A 22,679-nucleotide genomic window follows, 5' to 3' on the forward strand; every position below is an offset into this window, starting at 1 on the left:
GGCTTTGGTAATTCCTTGTAAATGAAATGGCATAAAAGCAGCAATTAATAGTCTCCTTTAATTGAGTTCATTTATAACAGAGCAGAGTTAAACCAGCTAAAACTGCATTGAACGAAATCCTGAACTTGAGTAAGTGCTTTTCAAAGATGATAAAACTTACATTGTCTAATAAAGATAATATTTGTATATTTCTTGACCTAAAATTTAACTATTTATTTTTAACTAAATATCTTCTCAAGTATCAAATAACTAACAAAATAGTAAAAAATTACTGGCCACAACAAAGAAAAAGACAGAATTTTCAAGAGATAAACCCAGTAAATAGAAGCATTTGGGAATTTCAGAGGTGGCTGAGATAGAAGAGGGCTTTTGGTAGGAATGAATGTGAGGGACTTTCCAAATCAGACATAAATTTTCCCTGATAAGAATTTCCATCCTGCTTAAAGTCATTGTCCTTTAAAATCTCAAAATGTGAAACTGGATTAAGGTGATAATGTGTTGCCAAATGTCATTTTATTTACTTATTTATTTATTTTTTGGGGGGGTTCTTTTAAAAAATTATTTATTTATTTATTTACCTTTTAAACATCATTATTGGAGTATAATTGCTTTACAATGGTGTGTTAGCTTTTGCTTTATAACAAAGTGAATCAGTTATACATATACATATGTCCCCATATCACTTCCCTCTTGCATCTCCCTCCCTCCCACCATCCCTATCCCACCCCTCTAGGTGGTCACAAAGCACCAAGCTGATCTCCCTGTGCTATGGGGCTGCTTCCCACTAGCTATCTATTTTACATTTGGTAGTGTATATATGTCCATGCCACTCTCTCACTTTGTCCCAGCTTGCCCTTCCCCCTCCCCATATCCTCAAGTCCATTCTCTAGTAGGTCTGTGTCTTTATTCCCGTCTTGCCCCTAGGTTCTGCATGACCATTTTTTTTTTTTAGATTCCATACATATTTCTATTTTTAATTTTTTAAGGAACCTCCATATTGTTCTGCATAGTGGCTGTATCAATTTACATTCCCACCAACAGTGCAAGAGGGTTCCCTTTTCTCCACACCCTCTCCAGCATTTGTTGTTTGTAGATTTTTTGATAATGGCCATTCTGATTGGTGTGAGGTGATACCTCATTGTAGTTTTGATTTGCATTTCTCTAATGATTAATGATGTTGTGCATTCTTTCGTGTGTTTTTTGGCAATCTGTATATTTTCTTTGGAGAAATGTCTGTTTAGATCTTCTGCCCCTTTTTGGATTGGGTTGTTAGGTTTTTTGATATTGAGTTGCATTAGCTGCTTGTATATATTGGAGATTAATCCTTTGTCAGTTGCTTCATTTGCAACTGTTTTCTCCCATTCTGAGGGTTGTCTTTTCATCTTGTTTTTGGTTTCCTTTGCTGTGTTTTTAAGTTTCATTAGGTCCCATTTGTTTATTTTTGTTTTTTATTTCCATTCCTCTAGGAGGTGGGTCAAAAAAAACCTTGCTGTGATTTATGTCATAGAGTTTTGTGCCTATGTTTTCCTCTAAGAATTTTATAGTCTCTGGCCTTACATTTAGGTCTTTAATTCATTTTGAGTTTATTTTTGTGTATGGTGAGTGTTGTAAGTTCATTCTTTTACATGTAGCTGTCCAGTTTTCCCAGCGCCATTTATTGAAGAGGCTGTCTTTTCTCCACTGTATATTCTTGCCTCCTTTATCAAAGATAAGGTGACCATACGTGCGTGGGTTTATCTCTGGGCTTTCTATCCTGTTCCATTGATCTATATTTCTGTTTTTGTGCCGGTACCATACTGTCTTGATTACTGTAGCTTTGTAGTATAGTCTGAAGTCGACCCATAGTATAGTTTGAAGTCAGGGAGCCTGATTCCTCCAGCTCCATTTTTCTTTCTCAAGATTCTTTGGTTATTTGGGGTCTTTTGGGTTTCCACATAAACTGTAAAATTTTTTGTTCTAGTTCTTTGAAAAATGCTATTGGTAATTTGATAGGGATTGCATTGAATCTGTAGATTGCTTTGGGTAGTATAGTCATTTCCACAATGCTGATTCTTCCAATCTAAGAACATGGTACATCTCTTCCATCTGTTTCTATCATCTTTGATTTCAGTCATCAGTGTCTTATAGTTTTCTGCATACAGGTCTTTGGTCTCCTTATGGAGGTTTATTCCTGGGTATTTTATTCTTTTGGTTGCAATGGTAAATGGGAATGTTTCCTTAATTTCTCTTTCTGATATTTCATTGTTAGTATATAGGAATGCAAGAGATTTCCATGCATTAATTTTGTATCCCACTACTTTACCAAATTCATTGATTAGCTCTAGTAGTTTTCTATTGATTTGCATATATCAAAGAATCCTTGCATTCCTGGGATAAATCCCACTTGATCATGGTGTATGATCCTTTTAATGTGCGGTTGGATTCTGTTTGATAGTATTTTGTTGAGGATTTTTGCATCTATGTTTATCAGTAATATTGGACTGTAGTTGTCTTTTTTTGTGGCATCTTTGTCTCGTTTTGGTATAGGGTGATGGTGGCCTTGTAGAATGAGTTTGGGAGTGTTCCTCCCTCTGCTATATTTTGGAAGAGTTTGAGAAGGATAGGGGTTAGCTGTTCCTAAATGTTTGATAGAATCTTCCTGTGAAGCCATCTAGTCCTTGGCATTTGTTTGTTGGAAGATTTTTAATCACAGTTTCAATTTCAGTGCTTGTGATTGGTCTGTTCATATTTTCTATTTTTTCCTGGTTGGATCTTGGAAGGTTGTACCTTTCTAAGAATTTGTCCATTTCTTCCAGGTTGTCCATTTTATTGTCATATAATGGCTTGCAGTAGTCTCTCATGATCATCTATATTTCTGTGCTGTCAGTTGTTACTTCTCCTTTTTCATTTCTAATTCTGTTGATTTGGGTCTTCTTCCTTTTTTTTTCTGATGAGTCTGGCTAAAGGTTTATCAATTTTGTTTATCTTCTCAAAGAACCAACTTCTATGTACCCTTTCCAGTTGGTAGTTAAACGAATTTTCTTAAATACATGGCAACTTTTTTGATTGAAAAGTTTTGGTGAAACTGCTGATTTTGTGATAGGACCCTTACTTTTCATCCTCTGATTTGTTCTTTTTTTTTTTTTATTCTTACCATTAGGCCTCTAAGTGGTGCCTTTCTCTTCCAAGTTTCTTTCCTCCTCCTCTAAAGTAGTATCTTCTAAACACTATTGTGCCTGTGAACACACTTACCACACTAAGCTTTTAGATTTCTTAGTATTCAGCTCTGATTCAATGGTTCTTAGACCATTTCTCAATAAAGTCCCAGAGACCAAAGGCCTGAGGACCAGAAATTCCAATGTTGGAGGGCAGGAGAAGATAGATTTCCCAGCTCAGAAAGAAAGAGAGAATTGGCCCTTCTTCTGCCTTACTGTTCTATTCAGGCCATTAACAGTTTGGATGATGCCTCACCTCACATTGGTAAGGGCAGATCTTCTTTAGTCAGTCTACTGATTCAAATGTTAATCTCTTCTGAAAACATTCTCATAAACACCTCCAGAAGTAATATTTTACAAGCTATCTAAGTATTCTTTAGCCCAGTCAAGGTGACACATAAAATTAACTGTCACATGTATGTAAACACAGGTTTTGAAGAAAGCCTGTCTCCTAGTTTTGAATAGGTATGATTTTTGGAGGGGGTAGATTTGTTTAGCCAAATTCCATCTTTTCACCCATGTCCTTCATTTTGTTTGGATCTTGTCAACCTCTTCCTGAGAAAGCCAACTCTGTCCTCATTTCTACTTCTCCCTTCCTCAATATTCATGCTGTTCAGGCCACCCTGGAATTTTTTCCATCTCCAAAATATATAAACTCATTGTAGCCTCAAAATCTTTGTGTATCTTACTCTCTCTGTCTGAATGCTCCTGCCATAGATCTTCATATACTTAAATCCTTCTCATCATCCAGATCTCTGTTCACATTTCACCTATTCTGTCAGAGTTTTCTGGACACTCTAGCCAAAGTAGCTTCCACTCTTCAATTTTTCTAGTTATTCCTTCCCTACAACTACTCTATCTCCTCTTCACAACACTTGCCACTCTTTAAAATTATATTATGTATCATTTGTTTATATGTTTAGAGCCTGCCTTCTCCAATAGAATGTAACTCAATGAAAGCAGATATTATATCTGTTCTTATTGTACTTCCAGCTCCTAGAATCATGCCTATACATAGTAGGTAAGTAACACATATTTGTTGAATAGTTTTGTCAAATTTATTTTAATTTTTAACTTTTTACATACAGTAGTTCTCTGAGGAAAAAAATGTAATATTTCACAAGAAAACTGTGTCAACTCTGTATTTCACTTTGAATTATCACATCAGAAGTGTTCTATGTTCTGGAAGTAGGATTACTGGATTGAACTGAAACTTTGAATTATGATTCACTTTATAATTTTTGTATAGACATCACCTGAAAATTATTTAAACTTCTGTCATTATCAATAAAAAAGCATTTTATGTCATTCCGAACCATGTGTAAGTTCAGAGGGAGAATTTCCTGTGGAAAAGCACCTCGTGTGATGTAGGCTTTCTAAGTTTCTCTGCTTGATTTCTCTCTATGCATGACTTTCACTCTGCAGGGAATATTATTTACCCAATATTCTTTACTCTATCTCAAAGCTGTAAGCACTTTCAAGAAGCTCACTAACAAGGTATAAACATAATATTTATCATTTCACAAATGTTTTGCTTTTCTTTGAAATCCTTCCTCTTTAAACTATAACAAATCTTACTTTTTAAAGTTTCATAACAAAGGAAAAGAAAACTAAAAATGAGAAAGTTGCACAACCCTATGGGTGTTCTTGCTTTGAGCTCTGTGGGGTTCTCAATTTTTCTAAGATATTTGAGCCAAAGGAAGAAGCAATTTTGACTGCTCCTTCTCTGAGCAGTACCCTGGGACAGAGTCCATTAAATAGAGAGAGAAAAAGAGACAGGGCACCCACCATGGTATACTAAAGTCTATACCATTGTCAGTGTGTATTTTCATTTGTCATTTTTGAAAGCAGCATTTTACAAACATCCTTACTCCACACTGTAGTGTCACTATATGTTACAGACTTACAGAGTTAAGAAAATTGAGAAATATATGCTACCATAGGAAAATAGTTTGGACAGTAATTAGTACTAAAGAAATTTAATAAGGAAAAATGTAGAAAATGTACATTATTCAATGTACATTGAAATAATTAGCTATTTGTGCATGATTCTCCTAAACAACTATTGTCAAAATCATTGGATAATGTATTTCATATATTAATTAAATATGTATGTGTTTCATTGTAATGCTGTAGCTAATAGAAAATCTGAGAAGCTCACACAGTACATCAGCTCCTTGGGTAATTAATTTAATTACAGTATTTTTACATATAAAAGAAAAGTATAAACTAAAGTCACCCATTCAAATACAAAAATAAAGGGAATTTTTAAGACAAAGTATTGCATACAACCTGTCACTCTTCCTCCTTAAAATATTTTCCTGAGATTTTTCTGATATTTTGCATTGCAAGTTCTCCTAGTTATTTAGTCAGAATTCCAGTTAATCTGACGTACTTATTGTTACACTGTGCATTCTAATCTCCTTGAGTTTGTTCATGTCATTTCCATTATACTGAGGGTTATAGGCTATTCGCCTATTTTTTTTTTTTCTTGACTAACTCAATAACCTGCTGTAACAGGCGATTAATGAAACTTTATAATGATGTCTATTCTTACATAAGAAGTTTGAGGACCATGTAAAGAAATTAAATATTGTACTGGATACTAAATGTCCTTTCATTCTACTTGTGGCAGTCCTGGTGAATTTAGCTGCATAAAATGTGGACCACTGGGCAAAGTATACCCAGCCATGATGGAGCCAACATGAACAGAGTTTTTTTAAAGGATGAAATCGTGACTCTCAAACAAATGTAAAGTGGAACACACTTTAAAGTTTTTATTATTTAGTGTTTTCTCCACAGCGTGTCCCTCCACAGGACAAAAATCACTTCTATGTCTACAGAAAAGAATGATGTTTGCATTGCTATCAGTTACCTACAACTTACAAAGTTATAAAATAGTTCTCATAAAATCAGAATGAGGTAACCTGGGAAGGTGTGCTATAGACAATGCACAGATTTCCACTGAAGCATAATTTTTCCCTTACAAATATAAGAGGAATAATATACAAGAAGATGTAGTTAACTCTGACAGATTAAAGTCAGAGTAAAACTGAGAGTTCTCAGAGGTTGCTCAGAGGTTACAAATTTTGAAGATACAATGTTAGTATTTCTACATCAAGGATTAGAGAAAGGATAGATTGTTAAAAAAAGATTAGGAAATGTAATGACGATTTTGTGCTTACTTTAACTGTCTATATATTTCTGGTTTATCATGTGGAACATTTCATATTTAACTTGGATTTGGATTGTCAGTTTGAGAAAAGTAGAAAAGTATATACGATTTTTTCTGTGAACAGATGAAATGAGGGGATGACTGAGGCAATCACTTAATATTAAGAATGAAAGAGGGTTGTACCTTCACATAAACCATTAGAAAATTCTCCCTTTGGCCTGTGGCCTAGAGGACATGCCTGGAATTTTACAACACCTTCTTTTCTTTGGAATCTTTGCCTCTGATTTTGGCTTTCATGGGTGTTTGTCCCAATCTGTTTGATGGAATTAGTCCAATTCTGAGTAAAAGTGAGGAGGCTGACTTCACATTTATTGTTTAATTGCCTCATGGCTCCTCATCCCTTTGGCTGTGGAAGTCTGGCCTGACGATGCCAATAGGGAAAAGGAGATCACATTCTCTCCAAATAACACCATTTTCTAAATGACTATTGACATTATGAAGCTATTCAAGCTAACCTATTAGAAACATAAAAAGGCAATCAAGTTAGTTTACTAACACTTACAGGAATATTCTTTTCAGAAAATTGAGAAGCTGACTTCTCAGTATGCTAAAGCACAGTTCTGACAAGGAATATGTGGATACTGAAAAGCGTACATTCATGAAGAGCAAGGTGTATAGACTGGGGTACTCATAGCACGAACTTAGTTAGGATTGCTTTAAAAATTTTTAAATTATAGTTTAAAGAAAGATAGTTCTACTTAGCCATGTGTATCATCATTTCTAGTGTATTTCACCTGCATTATTCACAGGGTATAATGTTTATCTGTATAATGTTTATCTGTTCCATTGGTATAATTCTTTATTTTAGCAAAATGATTATCAATCAATACCACTATAATACAAATGCAATTACCTAATGCTATTGGAAGTTTGGTTACTTTTCCTAAGAAATACTGCATAAGATTCATTTTTCCTCTCTTGTACATTAGTATACAATTTTTTTTTTTACTAGATTTACAAAAGAAATGTTTTAAAATGATTGTCTCTCCTTATGATTTGATCTAATACTCTTTTTGGAAGAATAAAGAGGCAATTTATTGTTTTCTTTATTCCCATTGTGATGGTTCCATTCCCTGGCGGTTGGATATCGCACACACAAAAAAATCATCTAATGAAATTCCTGAGGATAACAATATATTTGAGTTATTAGGGTAATGTTGAATACAAACGCAAAAATGCATTGATGTTACACAAACCAAGTGGGTTTTTTTTTTCTTTCTGCTTCAGTGTATTCTTTACATATTTGAAGTTTTTCAAAGGATAGTCTTAAATTTTTTAAATTTTGTTTTTTAAAGACCCCTTCTTTTTGGATGAGCAATGTCAGTATCGTATCCATATGGATACCTCTTTGTAATGCAGTTATATATGCTGTGACCTTTACCTACTTAAGACTTTCCAAAGAGGGATATTCTCTTCTTGAACCACAAGATATTTTATCCATTAATGAATATATTAAAATAACAAAACTATACACCTTAGTATTATGAGATTGTATTTCTGTTTAAGATTATCCATCAAACAATAAAATATTTAAAATAATTATGAAAATAATTTTATGAATTGTCTTTTATAGAAGAGTTCCCTATTCTATGAATGAAGCAAAAGTAAATAAATGACCACATTTTCTTTATTTGGTCAACTGTCTGGAATAGATTTTACAGTGATTTTATGAATAATTGAGGGATGTGTTTTATCTGATATGTTTTTATTTTATTAAGGATTTTTCTTTTTGTTATATCAAATGTTGCCAATTTTGTGAACAAAGTGACAAAGCATGCATTGTCTCTTCAACACTATTGTGCTATTTTTATTAGCTAAAGTTATAATAAGGAACTATGGAGAAAATATTTCTATCTTTCTGCACAGGTAGGGCTTTTTGTGCAATTTTACTAAAACTTGGGACCTGAATTAAAAGAGCTCATGAAAATTAACTTATGACTGACTAAATAGAGAATTCTAGATAGAGATTTACCTCCAGAGCTGTATCTGTTTGCATTTCAAGGGGGATAAGGCACAAGACCATTGAGATATCCCAGAAGTTCTAAAGCTTAGAGATACTAGTTTGATATTCCCCCTAGAAACATAAATTTATATTCTGAGCTCCTTTCCTTTTGAACTTCCAAGAGAATTGTTTATATTAGGAGCAAAAGTCTTCTCTCCATCTTTAAGGAAGAGAGGAGGGGACAGCTGACCCACTCCTATATAAGCCCCTAGATTCGTATTTTCAAGGTCTTGCCTACAGTACAAACTCTGGGATGATCTCTTATCTTGCTCACATTATGTTGCCCTGAAAGGGAAAATTGGACGTAGAAGAATGCGTGTGGTTATTGGCTGTTAAGTAAATAAAGATCTGCTTTGTTCCGGAAACCATGTGTTTGCATTCAGGAAAATATTAATAAATATAAATATTAAAAACAACACACAGTTTTTGTAAACTGATCATTATTTTAATACATATATAATTGTTCTGGAATTAATGTTTATTTTTCTCCCAATAACTTGCTGAAATTCTACCCCCTAATGTGATGGTATTAGGAAGTTGGGTCTTTGCTGGGTAATTAGAATTAGTTGAAGTCATAAGAGCGGAGCTCTCAAGGACGGGATTATTGCCTTTATAAGATTCATGATAGAGCTTGTTTATCTTGCTCTGTTCTCTACCATGTGAGGATACAATGAGAAGACAGCCATCTGAAAAGCAGAAGAGGGCTCTCACCAGAACCCAACTGTGCTGGCACACTGATTTTGTTTATAAGGCAGCAAGATTTTGGTATTTTGCTATAACAACCCAGAGTAACTAAGACAACAATCAATGTTAAATCCCTGAACAAAATATTTCCAGGTATCTAGTTAAATATTCCAGTGCTAACTTGTCTTTGAAACCACAATTAATGATTATATTTAAATGCTTATCAGATCTCAGAAAGAATACCTGCAGAAGAGCAGGTCAGGCAAAGTTTATAACGCTTGCCTAAGAAAACCAAAGTTCTGTGGGATTCATAAATTGCTCAAGGATTCTTATATATAACAGAGTAACTTTCAGAATTACCAGAAAATGATGGAAATATTTTAAAATGTTAATTAAACTGATAAAATGTGTCTATTTTGAGTGTTCCTGAGACTCATTGGGTCTCTCACAGTTTCCCATTGTTTCAAGGTCAATTTCTTCAACAAAGTGTCAGCCTCAAAAAGCTCCTCAAATTTCACCACTATTTGAAAGTAAGCAGGATTCGGCTCAACACTATACCTGATGCTTTTACTGAATTCTTCTTTTGTAAGGGCAGAAACCATAAATATTCTTCCCATTTGGCCACATACAGAAGTCAAAAAGGTAAGGTTAAAGTGAACTAACCTAGACAGACTCATAGACAAATCAACTAACCACCATAGTTTGAGGAGGTGGGTTTCCATAGAGAGATTTTACTATTGGTTAACATTATATTTTATGAGACAAATTAAAGTTGTTAAAGTTGAAGAAGTCAATATTTGGGGTATTCTTTTGGAGTTTTATGGTATGTGTTTGTTTTCTTACAGGCAGCTATGAATTCCAAGTTTTAAGTAAGATAATCCAAATGTTCCCTAAGAATTTTTTAAAAATCAATATTTTGAAAGTTAATTTTCAAAAGTAACTGTAGAGATGGTAATATAAAATTTAAAGCACAGCTGTAAAGCCACATCAGATACATGTGTCCCTGGGTACACAAAGATTACAGAAGTCTATATTTGTGACTCAGAGACTACTGTTGTATGACAGATTTCTTCAAATAAGAGTGTGATTCTTTACATTGCATGTAAATTTCTATGCTCCAAACTGTCTCTTCCATAAATTTAACCTGATGCACCTTTTGAAGCTGAAAGAACTACTACTGTAATAACTAATTCAAAGACAACATAGCCTTCGCTGGAATCATTGCCAAAAACATAGGATATGCCATCGGGTATATGTTTTTAGTTCCAGGGGCAGTAGCATCTTCAAAGGAAGAAGCAATTGATCCATATTAAGCAAACTTAGGTGAAATTTCTAATTAGGTGACAATTTAGATGTAGTGCATGCTCTAAGTGCGGTGTGGAGTATGAAATACAGACTGGGAAAGATGTGCAACTGTGGTATTGTAAAGAGAACTGATGGCTAAGAGAACACAATTTCTATAACTATTTCAAAGTTGTAATTTTTAAGTCTAGCATTATTATTTAAACTTAGTTCTTGGAATTTTTGGGAAAACCATACAAATATTTTCCATTCTCTGAAATAATTCACCAATCAGATTATAGATAGGCAAAGTTTTACCATAGCATAAAATAGAAATAGAATTCTCTGGTGGTGCAGTGGTTAGGACTCTGTGCTTCCACTGCAGGGGGCACAGGCTTGATCCCTGGATGTGGAACTAAGATCCTGCATGCCAAAAAAAAAAAAAAAAAAGGAAACGAAATAATTTTTCCTCTGCAATCTGCCATATGAATGCAACAACTGACTGTAGAAATAGAACGTTAAGACATTTAACATTGTTTGAATGCATTGCTCAGTAAAAACAAACAAACTCTGTGCATCACGTGTATGTTTCATTTATCATTAAAGTGTACCTACTTTGAAAAATATAGGCAGCAGCTTGCATATAGAACATTAAAATGGAAATAAACACAATGTTTTTAAAGCCGAACGTTCTGTCAGTCAAGGTAAAAGATAAATTGTATTTTGAAAATAGTTTTCTGGATAAGGGGATTTAAAATTCTCTTAAAAATATTGATAACAGTAAAGGATGATCAAATTTCTAACGTGTAAATCTTAACTCATCTTTCTGTCTGCTACATGTAAAAGCTGTACATTTTAATCAGCTTCCTAAATATGAATTTATTACATTATATGTTTTTATAATATATACAATGTAAAAAACATTTATCAGCACTTTTGTTGATATTTATTTGGCCTTAACCCTTCATTTGGGATTTCTTGACTTTGCCAGTGTCTTGTTTGACTGAATCTGGTATTTTGCCTTGCAAACATCTTTTGCTCATTTCAAAACCTGGCTAGCCCTGCCTCCTTTCATACACACATTTCTTACTGCATTCCATACATTTGCTATTTTGCCACATCTTAGGATTTATTTATCAGTAATTTTCATTAAAAAATCTATATCTATATAAAGTGGGGAGTTGTATATACATATTGTGTAGGGGTTATAGTTAAAAAATACTAGATATTTCAGAAAGTGAGATTACTAGTTACTGTCAGGAGGATATATAGCACAGAATATGGGCTTCCTTACCCAAAATCAAACCTGAAGAATTTATAGAAGCAAGAAGAGAACATGGATTTAAGAAACTAATAGAAACAACAAAGTATACATACTGACAATGCAGGATGACCAGTAAGTGTGGAAGATGCATGGCTGCTGGCATGGATCAGAGGGCAACTAGATGAAGTGCTGAGATTAGGTTGAAGATATTCTTTTAAAAATTGGCTCTTGCTTTTACTCTCCACATTGCTTTGGAACAATGACTACCTGTCCTTTTGCTGCAGAAATTGGCAAAAACAGCTAATACTGGTGTCCACAGGATATCAAAGCAATGCAAAGGTTTTAGTGGAGTAAAGAGTTGGTTTTAAAATTTGTTCAAAGGCCACAGCTTTGGCTTCTTGAGTTTTCACTTTTACCTCCCCTCTCAGGGTAAATTATACCCAGGAAATTGCTCTACAAATGCTGCTACTCCCTAAGAATTTAAAGGTGAAACCAAGACTAAAGATATTCACTTGACACGTGGGGGTGAGGAAGGAGGAGTACTAAGGTGAGGACACAAGTAGGAGGGATCACACTGGATTGGAGGTGCTTGGGGCCTTCCACTCCTCTTCAAACTCATGGATAAGAGCCTGTTGCTGGACCAATCTCATTATCAAAGTATCATGCTACCAAGAGAGCACAAACTTATAGACCAAAACTAAATACCTAAAGAACACAAATCCTTTAAAAATATAAAATACAATAAAGTACATATTCCACTGAAAGGAAGCTATTTGAAGAGAAAGACAAATAATTAAAAGTAAGATTATTTCTTAAAGGTATAAGGTAAAATACTAGCAACATAAGACAAAAATAAGAAAAAAGACACAAGGGTTCCAGTTTCTGTTTCCACATGGAAGGAACTTAGAGTAGCCCCTCTGTTTCTAACAACAAATAAAAAGCTGGACAGGCTGAAAAATCACCAACTCTTTGTGGTTCTGTGAGAGGGGAGAATGCAGGGGAAACCACTGACCCCAGGATTGGAGAGATAAGCAAATACAGGGAGTCAGCTTAATTGAGCTGAGAGTCACTAGCAGAAACTGTGTTGAGGGAACCAGAAGAAAAATAAATCATAAAATTTAGAGCAGAAATCCATGAAATTGAAAAGAGGAAATCAGAAAAAAATCAATAAAAGTAAAAGCTGGTTCTTTGAAAAGATCAGTAAAATTAATTAGACTCTAGCCAGGCCAACTAAGAAAAAAAAAGAAAGACAACACCAATTACTAACATAAAAATTAAAGCTGGAACATCAGTACATATATGATGGAAAATAAAGGATTATAAAGAATACTTTATATAAATCCATGTCCAAAAATTGATAACCTAGAAAAATGGACCACTTTCTTAAAAGACACCATCTGCCAAAACTCACAGAAGAAATATTTTATCTGAATTAACCCATATCAAATAAAAAATTGAATCAATAATTAATAACCTTCTAAAATGTAAAACACCAGGTTCAGATGGATTCACTGGTGAATACTAGCAAACATTCAAGGAAGAAATTATATCAATTCTCTACAATCTCTTTCAGAAGACAGAAGAAGAGGCTATGCTTCCTAACTCATTATATGAGGCTAGCATTACCCTAATACCAAAACAGACAAGGACATTACAAGTAAAGACACTACAATCCTATACCTCTCATGAAATCCTCAACAAAATATCAGGAAATAAAATTCAGCAATGAATTAAAAGAATTCATACCATGACAAAGTAGGATTTATCCCAGGTACACAAGGCTGATTCAACACTTGAAAATCAACTAATGGACTGTCTTCACCACATCAGAGACTAAAAAAGAAAAATCATACAATCATGTCAATAGATTTAGAAAAGCATTTGACAAAATCCATGCCCATTCATTATAAAAATTCTCAGTAAACTAGGCATAGAGAGAAACTTTCTCAACGTAATAAGGAATATTTACATAAAAACCTACAGTTAACATCATAGTTAATGATAAGAAACTTGAAGCTTTTCCATTAAGAGAAGATACAAGGCAAGGATGTCCCCTCTCACTGCTACTTTTCAACATCATACTGGCAGTTCTTGCTAATGCAGTAAGGCGAGAAAAGGAACTAAAATGTATACACAGGGGAAGGAAGACATAAAACTGTCTTTGTTCATAAATGACATAATCATCTATGTAGAAAATCCCAAAGAATTGACAAAAAAAAAAGCAAACTTCCAAAACTAATAAGTGATTAGGGCAAAGTTGAAGCCTGCAAGGTTAATATACAATAGTTAATTGCTTTTCTATACTCCAGCAATGTACAAGTGGAACTTGGAATTTAAAATATTACACTATTTATGTTAGCACAAAGAAAAATAAAATGTTTAGCTATAAATTTAACAAAATATGTTTAAGATCTATGTGAAGAAAACTATAAAATTATAATGAATGAAATCAAAGAAGAACTAAACAAGTGAGAGATATTCCATGTTCATGTATAGGAAGACTCAATACTGTCAAGATTTCAGTTCTTCCCAAATTGATCTGTTGACTCAATGCAATCCCAATCAAAATTCCAGAAAGTTATTTTATAGCTATTAACAAACATTCTAAAGTTAATATGGAGGGGCAAAAGATCCAGAATAGCCAATACTATATTGAAAGAGATTTAAAAAGTTGGAGGAATGATGCTATCTGACTTCAAGACATACTATAAAGCTACAGTAATCAAGAGAGTGTGGTATTGGCTAAGAACAGTTAAATATATCAGTGGAACAGAATAGAGAACCCAGAAATAGACCCCATAAATATAGTCACATGATCTTTGACAAAAGAGCAAAGGCAATACAATGGAGCATAGATAGTATTTTCAACAAATGGTGCTGAAACAACAGGAAATCCATATGCAAAATGATTAATCTAAACACCAAACTTATACCTTTCACAAAAGTTAATTAAAAATTGATCACAGATCTAAACATAATATACAAAAATTATAAAACTCCTAGAAGTTAACGTAGAAGAAAATTTTGATAACCTTGTGTATGGTGATGTCTTTTTGATAAGACACCAAGACACAGTCCATGGAAGAAATAATTGATAAGCTGAGCTTCATTAAAATTAAAAACTTCTGCTCTATGAAAGACACTATCAAGAGAATTAGAAGACAAGCCACAGTTTGGGAGAAAATATTTGCAAAAGACACATCTGATAAAAGACTGTTATTCAAAATAATAAGGAACTCTTAAAAGTGAACATAAGAAAACAAACAACCAAATTTAAAAAAGGGCCAAGACCTTAACAGACCTCACCAAAGAAGATATACAGATGGCAAATAAGAATATTAAAAGATGCTCCACATCACATGTCATCAAGGAAATGTAAATTAAAACAACAGTGAGATACCCCTACAGATCTATTAGAATGTCCAAAATCTGGAACACTGACAACAGCAAATGCTGGCAAGGATATACAAAAGCAACAGGAACTCTTATTCATTGCTGCTGGGAATGCAAAATGGGTAAACCCACTTTGGAAGACAGTTTAGGAGTTTCTTTAAAAACTAAACGTACTTTTACCATATGATCCAGTGATCCTGCTCCTTGGTATTTACCCAAGGAGTTGAAAAACGTATGTCAACACAAAAACCTGCATACAGATGTTTACAGCAGCTTTATTCACAATTGCACAAAGTTGGAAGCAACCACAATGTTCTTCAGTAGATGAATGAATAAATCAATTGTGGTACAACCAGATAGTGGAATATTAGCACTAAAAAGACATAAGCTCTCAAGCCATAAAAAGACATGGAGGAAACTTAAATGTATATTAGTAAGTGAAAGAAGCCAATCTGAAAAGCCTGCATAATGCATGATTTCAACTATGTGACATTCTGTAAAAAGGCAAAACAGTAAAAAGATCAGTGGCTGCCAGGACTTGGGGGAGGAGAAAGATAAATACGTGGAGCACAGAGTATTTTTAGGCTTCACAGTAAAAATACTCCTATGATATTATAATTGTGAATATATGTCATTACACGTCTGTGCTAACCATAAAATGTACAACACCAAAAGTAAGTCAAAGGTAAACTATGAACTTTGGATGATTACGTGTTAAAGTATTAAGAGCCCAAGAAGGGTATTATATACTGGCAAATGACACAATATAACAAAAAGATACATTGACCTTAAACTCGCACCCACCAAACAATGCAAACTCAAGTGATCCTCAAATAGTAACTGAGGGACTTAAGGGAGAAACTGGTAAATCATCAATTCTATCTGGAAAATTTAATAAAATGTGATAATTATTACAGAAAGTTATAAATGAGGTAGACTACAAATTTTTAAAAATATAAAATAGAGCCATTGAAGATCTGAGCAGTGTAATCAATGCACTCAGTTACTAAATGTGGAAGGGGAACTGTCATGCACTGAATGTTTGTGTTGTCCCCAAATTTGTATGCTGAAATTCTAACCCCAATGTGATGGTGTTAGGAGGTGGGGTTTGGGGGAGGTAATGTGATCATTCAGACTCCCTGAAGAGGATTATCATCCTTATAAAAAACACCCCAAAGAGCTCTCTTGCTTGCTTTCTGCCACTTGAGGGTACAGAGAGGAGGTCTTCTGGAAACCAGGAAGAAGGCTCTCACCAGACATCGTAAATCTGTAAGTGCCTTAATCTTACACTTCCTAGCCTCCAGGACCGTGACAAATAAATTTTAGTTAAGTCACCCAGTCCATAGTATTCTGCCATGGCAGCCTGGATTGGTTAAAAAAAGCACTTCAATTACACACAGAAAACCTTTTTTTCAAGTACATGTAATATATTAATATTAAACATTAAAGGAAGCATTACTTGATTCTAAAGGATAATGTTTTATAAAAGGCTTAACATTCTCTATCTCTTATTAACAAATAATACAAAGACATTCTTGCTGATGTCCAATTAGTTTTCACAGTGGTTTTCATAAATATCTTGAACTTTGTATGAACATAGGTATTTGAATTGTACAATGAAGGCAGGCCTTTATTCTGACAGAAACCAACTATGATTTGCCTAATTAGTTTAACAGTGAAGACTGGCTTTCTTAATTGGGTTATGTGAAGGGATCAAATCATTATTAGCAAATATTGCATTGGCAAATGTAAATTAGAATGAAAAGTATTCCAGTTTTCATTTCCCTTTTTGAACACATAAGATTAAATACAGATCTCTAGGTGAAAAAATAACAGATGTAATTAATAGTCAGTTGATAATACTTGGTAAATCATTTTTGATTTACTTCCCAGAAACTGGGGCATGAATGATTCTGTTGGCACACTAACAATTTTGTTTTTTGCAAGTCAGTTGATCTTCAAATCTTTGCTTTCAACAAATTGAAAGAGAATCTTATTTAATTGTTAGTTAATATATTATAAAAATAAATGTATTAATTCTTATATAACTTTTGCATATAATTTTTAAAAATTCAAATAACTTAGTGACAATTCTATAACAAAACATATATCTTCATCTACTTATTTATATGAGCAAAATTTTTAACACTAAAAATTAATGTTTGTTTAAACAGAAAGTTAATTTCTGCTGAAACTTGATTCAGTCTATCAGTATGTAATATTCCTTAATGGGTATATTGGGGACAGGAGTTATCCATCTAATTAAGAGATACATTTTAATAAAATTATACTTTTGTTAAGCAAAATTTATCTAAATTTTATAACATTATTACATAACGTATTTGTTTTTATAAGTGTATTATTTTAATCAATTACTATTAATAATAATTACAAGATAACTGAATGCAGAAAAAATTGGGGTCTTACGTCCAATGGAAAAAATAAATTTCAACTTACATACTCTTTTGCATGAAATATAATAGAAGATGAATAGTATTCTGATGGTGCATAATTAGAAATTTGAGTCAAATGAAAAAAGAAGTGATAATGACAGCTATACAATCATAACAGTTTTCAGATTCCACTGGATATGTTTAAAAGTATTGCAACAGTTTTATTGTACCATCATAGTAAAATGATTCGGTACATTATAATAAAACAATTCTATGACTTTTGTGACAGGCTTTGTCTCAGATTGTCTTTCCAAGACCCTTGTGTAGAAAATAGCCTTGGAAGATAGAGATAGTATCTCCCTCTGGGACAGAGTTCACATTGCTGTCCTGAGCAGTATAATAAAGATCTCTATCCACAGCAAAGTTTGGACAGATTTTCTAGCCCACACTGGGGGTTTTCTATAGTCACTGCTTCTCGGCTATGCATGCAGCATCCACCAGGGCCTGCCACTGCATGGCCCACATAAGATTTACAAACTTGAAGCTTAGGCTTTTTGCTCAGCCAAGAATAATGAAGATCTTTGTCAATGACTCAGGAGTCTCATGTTTTATGCCAGCATCTATAAAACTGCCAGGCTAACTTGTTAGCTTTCAAGTAGGGTAAAATCTTAGACCCTTTACAGTTCTTCACAAATACATTTATAATACTTATACTAAGCAAACGTATATCCTTTACAATTATTTATTCAAATGTGATGAAATGTTTAGATCAATATACAAACATATATGTTCAAAATTTGAAGACCATTATAATAAATTTATTTTATTAATCTTATACTTTATTGCCTATAGATAGGGAGGGATATTCTCTGTTTTGTTTTGTTTTTTTTTTCCCTTTTTTTTTCCTATTGCTATACCCCTAGTAGCTACCTTCATGCACAGTCGATGTTCCAAAACTCTATGTTGAATCAATGAATACTTATTCAGTCTGCAATTATTAAAAAACAATTAATGACAGTATTTTAGAGATTTAGAATTTAGATCTCCCCTATGAAAAAAAATAGGGGAGACCACAGTTTGCTTTTGATTTTAATATTTATTTATACAAATGGTGTAAATTCGTGTAAAATTTATTGACATGATAGACTGAACTTTTCTTGATGTCATTTTTCAAGAACTTGCACAGAACACTAGAAGTCATTTAATTTAAGAAGATATTCTTGAGTTTCGAAAATGTTGAGATGAGTATGACTAACTCGATCGATGTGGAGAATCAGAGTTTATTTGACTATGATGTGGGCCAGCTTGAAAACTTGGTGGGGTTTCAGCAATTTTAAGAAGTAGGGACACAATTTTCACAATGCTATCAGCCACATACTTGGATTTTTTCCTAATGCTATTTAGTGAGGAGATGGAAGGACTCCAATGTGTTCTCAGTACTCTCAAATCTTCATAAAATATTATCTAAATGTGTGAAAAATTCCAGGTACATTTCCAAACATTTGAAAGCAGAAATGAATAATTAACTTTCAGAAAGTTAGTCAAAAACATAGTTAACACTGACAGAGTGAATAAACTGCAGTGGTGGTGCTTATGAAATTATGAAATATTGACTCTTGAAAGAATTTTTTTATACTTGTTAGTGAGTTAAGTATATGCTAACACTGGATTCCAAACATGAATGTGATTTGAGTAATTTTTTTCTTATTATTAAATGTTAGATGTTAGAAATATTATTTCTAAAGGAGTTAACTTCTGCTTTATCCTCAAAATAAAATATATCTAAACAAAATAATATGTATTTCATAAACCATATGTATTTCATAAACCTTAAATAGGTCCCCATATGTACTGTTAAAAACATCTCTTAATAAAAGAATTAAAAAATTAAAATTGGCAATTTGGAAAAAACGTATTTCCTATTTTGTGAGAATATTATACATAGGCATGCGTTTCCAAGTATTGTAAACAAAATAACTATGACAAAGAGCCAATTATTCTAAGAATAAAACCAAGATAAAAAAAATTTTTTTTAGATTTTCTCTTTAAATGGAAGAAACCAATTAGCTGAGGAATGGATAGAAAATTTTGATTGTGTCTTGAAAATATGATCACAATTTCTTTTCTATTTCTTCATTTATACAAAATACAACCTTATCTATAGTGAGATGAATTTAGTTAATGTTGGGTATTTATCCAACATGGTTTTCACAATAATTTACTTGCATCACCGTAAGCACAGAATATTTAGAATCTATTTCCAATTTCATACAATCTCAGGGTAACATAACAGAAAATCTGCTAATTGACCGGTTGAGTATTAAGAATTAGTGTCTAAACTTTTAGAGTTTAAAAGTTTTAGGAGTAAGTTTGCCAATTCTTAGAGGAAAACATATTTCTGACTCACCTCCTAGAGAAATGGAAATAAAAACAAAAATAAACAAATGGGACCTAATGAAACTTAAAAGCTTTTGCACAGCAAAAGATACCATAAACAAGACCAAAAGACAACCCTCAGAATGGGAGAAAATATTTGCAAATGAAGCAACTGACAAAGGATTAATATCCAAAATTTATAAGCAACTCATGCAGCTCAATAACAAAAAAACAAACAACCCAATCCAAAAATGGGCAGAAGAACTAAATAGACATTTCTCCAAAGAAGATATACAGATCGCCAACAAACACATGAAAGAATGCTCAACATCATTAATCATTAGAGAAATGCAAATCAAAACGACAATGAGATATCATCTCACACCGGTCAGATTGGCCATCATCAAAAACTCTAGAAACAATAAATGCTGGAGAGGGTGTGGAGAAAAGGGAACAACAAGGAAGACCAAGGTGGGAACTCTGAGAAGTCACTCATGCTACCAGGCACATGCAGAATCTACTAAACTGCAGAAGTCTGGAGGTTTATTCTCTGGAAAGGTTAAGCCAAGGGCTTTGACAGGGGGTGCCAGGCCCAGCTGAGGGAAATCGAGTCTATATTTACAGAATACTGGAAGCAGAGACCCCCCAGTCCCCCCAACTCAGCTCCCACAACAAAGGCAGCCAGAAACATCCTTCAGCCAGATTGGAAGGCTCCTCTCTAGAGAAAGTAAAACAATTCCAGAAGCACATAAATGTATGAACCTAGGAGAGGGTCCCCAACAACTAGCCTATCCAAACTATCTCATGTAGCTCAAAATTGACAGGACTCGGGAGGGGGAAGGGTAAGCTGTGATGAAGTGAGAGAGTGGCAGGGACATATATGCACTACCAAATGTAAATTAGATAGCTAGTGGGAAGCTGCCGCATAGCACAGGGAGATCACCTCTGTGCTTTGTGACCATGAGAGGGGTGGGATAGGGAGGGTGGGAGACGCAAGAGGGAAGAGATATGGGAACATATGTATATGTATAACTGATTCACTTTGTTGTAAAGGAGAAACTAACACACTATTGTAAAACAGTTATACTCCAATAAAGATGTTAAAAAAAAAAAAAAGACACCTAACAAATTCCTCTCCTTTTGAATAAATTTCAGTGTGTTGGTTTGGTGTATTCAATGTCTTATGCTTTATGTCTTGGTATTATATTGTAGGTAATAAAAATTAAAGATTTATTTAGTAAAATTCATCACATATTTTTGAAAATAGAAAGTGTTTAACATTTTTCAAAGATCTCATTTTTTTTCAGTTAAATTTCAGTTGTAGAATCATATCCAATAAATGACACTCATACCATATTTTTAAATCATACCATAGCAAATGTGTTCACTGATTAGTATGATTCATTTACAGAATGTTCATCTGCTCCAAATTGTTTTGCTTATAGAATGTAGGTACTGTAAATGCTAGTTAAAACACACACACACACACACACACACACACACAATGTGTCCAATTTGTTTCGGTGGGAACAATTTGAAAACACACACACACACACACACACACACACAATGTGTCCAATTTGTTTCGGTGGGAACAATTTGAAACGTGTGTTTGTATGTATACTATTGTACTATTTCCCTCTTTCAATGCTAATCGGCAATTAGTACGGCTCTAAATGAAATTCAGAACCTGTACTAATTCTAACTAACTAATATGTGTGTTAATGTGTAATGTTATAACTGTCTCACCTTCCAAAAGATAATTAAACATCAATTCAGTGTTTCAAAGATAAATTAATATGTATACATCTGGAATATCCCAATCCTTTCTTTCATAACTTAATTTACTAAAATTTTCATTTCCATTTTAATTTTTTAAAAGTCCTGTCATTTCAACTATTATGTAATGATGAATTTATAAGTAATGCAGAACATTAAAAAAACACAATGACAAATAAAATCTAAGAAAATTACACTTATTTTGGGTGAGTGACAATCAGGTATTTTTAATCAGACTGAGAGAAAATTCTGTACTCACAAAACAGGTGTTAAATTCTGAGTTGAGCTGCAAAAAGAGTAAGAGTAAGAAAGAATTCTACTCTTTTCAGCTTAGTAAACATCACAATTAATATCTCCTGCAGAATAGCCTATAAATTCACAGTCTTAGTGGTGTGAAAACCATTATAAACCTTAAGGAGAAAAAACTAACGGAATTCAACAGTAACAAAACCAAAAATAATATTGACTTTATTAGAAATATAATCCATATTTCTAACTTCTTCCTGGGATCTAATGATATATTTAGAGAAGTACATTTGCAAATATATTCAGTATTTTTGGATATCTATCTCTTCATTGATATTTAAACACAATTATTCTTAGAATCAAAATATTTTTAAGAGTTTTATTCATCAATCAAAATGGAAATTAGGGAGAAGGCTAAATGTCTACAATAAATAGTAGCTCAAATTATATCCATAAATTGTGGCTAAGAAAGAAGAGATTGAATGTTCCTTGGACCAAGACTTTTTTACCCTCAGCGAGTCCCTGTAGTAGACACTGCAACATACACTTGATGTGGATACTGATCCCTTTCTGGAAATAAGTGAAACGTTTTATTCTCATAGATGTTCACCAGCAGAAATATGTAAACATGAAATCACCAGCCAATTATCCAACAAAAATGAGAATTTAAAAGGGTAAGTAAAAAATATAGAGAGTATGAAATCAGGTGGAATTATTAAAATTTCTTCCTTCTCTTATTCCCTTTTCAAATTTATTAATAAATGGTCTATGCACCTTTGGGTTTTCTGCCTCTACACATCTCAGTGGACAGATGGCTGAAGTCTTGTATTAT

The sequence above is a fragment of the Physeter macrocephalus genome, chromosome 4 (assembly GCF_002837175.3).
Source record: "Physeter macrocephalus isolate SW-GA chromosome 4, ASM283717v5, whole genome shotgun sequence".
Lineage (NCBI taxonomy): Eukaryota > Metazoa > Chordata > Mammalia > Artiodactyla > Physeteridae > Physeter > Physeter macrocephalus.